At 43.6% G+C, this 1273-nt stretch overlaps 2 non-coding genes across 2 annotated transcripts; both read right to left on the bottom strand.

The window, feature by feature from the left end:
- Nucleotides 1-191: 191 nt before the first annotated feature.
- On the bottom strand, nt 192-349 carry TGME49_460950. The gene has a single exon (XR_001974439.1). It is a non-coding gene; the product is annotated as a 5.8S ribosomal RNA (ribosomal RNA).
- Nucleotides 350-687: 338 nt separating this feature from the next.
- Nucleotides 688-1273, bottom strand: TGME49_460940 (the record flags this gene model as incomplete). The annotated part of the gene is made up of 1 exon (XR_001974438.1): nt 688-1273. It is a non-coding gene; the product is annotated as a 28S ribosomal RNA (ribosomal RNA).

Here is a 1273-nt window from a genome sequence, read left to right as displayed (position 1 = left end):
CAGGTTTCTGGAAATTCGTGTCTCTGTTGGGATACTGCTTTCAGGAGTTTCTTCAGTGTGCATTCTTTTTTCCCACACCGTTATTTCAAACAACAAATCTGAGGAACATTTGAGAGAGAGTGAAAGATTGTATCTTTCTGCATCTCTCTCGATGTGCTTTCAGATTGCTTCCTAAACTATAATGTTATTTTAAATTTTCAGCAATGGATGTCTTGGCTCGCGCAACGATGAAGGACGCAGCGAACTGCGAAACGCAATGTGAATTGCAGAATTCAGTGAATCATCAGATTTCTGAACGCAAATGGCACCTTGGGGATATTCTCCTTGGTACGTCTGTTTCAGTGTCTTTGAAATCACAATTTTCTGCTTTTTTAGGGTCGTTGCTTCAGTTTGGCTGAAGCCCCCTAGGAGCAGTATGATTGGGTGTCATGAGTGTTGAATACTCAATGTCACCCTGAATAATGAACACAGCGGAGAAACTACTCGTGCCTCTTCTTTTAGAGGCTCAAGTGTATTGTTGAGTTGTATCGATGACATCATTGAGATACGGTGGCTTCTTCATTGAAGACAAAGTTTCATTGATGCTGTCGATCGACTTCAATACCGCAATGGAATTTCGGTTCCATTGTTGCTCTGCGAGGTTTCGTCGTTGTTGTTTTGTCTCGGGCGTTTGTCCGATTTATTTATCAGACCTGAAATCAGGCGAGGTTACCCGCTGAACTTAAGCATATTATTAAGCGGAGGAGAAGAAAATAACTATGATTCCCTTAGTAACGGCGAGTGAACCGGGATCAGCTCAAAGTGGAAATCAACTGCTCTTTCCGAGCTGTTGACTTGTAGCCTCGAGAGGCGTTACCAGTGGAAGCGCAGGGTTAAGTTTCTTGGGAAAAACATCATAGAGGGTGAGAATCCCGTCCTTCCCCTGCGTTTTTTGTTCCACGTACGGTACGCTTTTATAGAGTCGCGTTCATCGGGATTTGAGCGCAAAATGTGTGGTAGGTTTCACATAAAGCTAAGTACTGGCGCGAGACCGATAGCAAACAAGTACCGTGAGGGAAAGATGAAAAGTTCTTTGGAAAGAGAGTTAAAAGTGCCTGAAATTGCTGAAAAGGAAGCGATTGGGACCTTTTTGATTCCAAGAAGTGCCGCCGGTTTGCCATCTATCCCTTTGCCTTCTCTCTCTCACCAGGTTTAGGCTTTGGTTTCTTGATGTATTTCCGGTTCATCTTTTTGGAGAGGTCAGCATCAGCTACTCGGAATTGATTTCGTTCAA

This window comes from Toxoplasma gondii, assembly GCF_000006565.2.
Source record: "Toxoplasma gondii ME49 unplaced genomic scaffold asmbl.1358, whole genome shotgun sequence".
NCBI classification, from domain to species: domain Eukaryota; phylum Apicomplexa; class Conoidasida; order Eucoccidiorida; family Sarcocystidae; genus Toxoplasma; species Toxoplasma gondii.
Note: the sequence above shows the minus strand (reverse complement) of the source record. Positions and strands in the feature narration are given on the sequence as shown.